The 255-nt window shown below is 49.8% G+C and overlaps 1 non-coding gene across 1 annotated transcript; it reads right to left on the bottom strand.

Moving 5' to 3' along the window:
- Positions 1-5: 5 nt before the first annotated feature.
- On the bottom strand, positions 6-124 carry LOC118345650. The gene has a single exon (XR_004799150.1). It is a non-coding gene; the product is annotated as a 5S ribosomal RNA (ribosomal RNA).
- Between the last annotated feature and the right edge of the window lie 131 nt (positions 125-255).

Below are 255 nucleotides of genomic sequence, written 5' to 3' on the forward strand. Positions count from 1 at the left end.
AACGAGGGGTGCAACACGAGGACTTCCCAGGAGGTCACCCATCCTAGTACTACTCTCGCCCAAGCACGCTTAACTGCGGAGTTCTGATGGGATCCGGTGCATTAGTGCTGGTATGATCGCACCCATCAAACTAATTACTTAATATTCATATAATCCTTGAGCGACATACTAGCGTCCTTCCGATCCCAATCCAAACGGAGATCTGATCCAAACCCATGGCTACGCGATGGGCAGGGCGAGATTTTCCCAAAAATC

This window comes from Juglans regia, unplaced genomic scaffold, assembly GCF_001411555.2.
Source record: "Juglans regia cultivar Chandler unplaced genomic scaffold, Walnut 2.0 Scaffold_3377, whole genome shotgun sequence".
Lineage (NCBI taxonomy): Eukaryota > Viridiplantae > Streptophyta > Magnoliopsida > Fagales > Juglandaceae > Juglans > Juglans regia.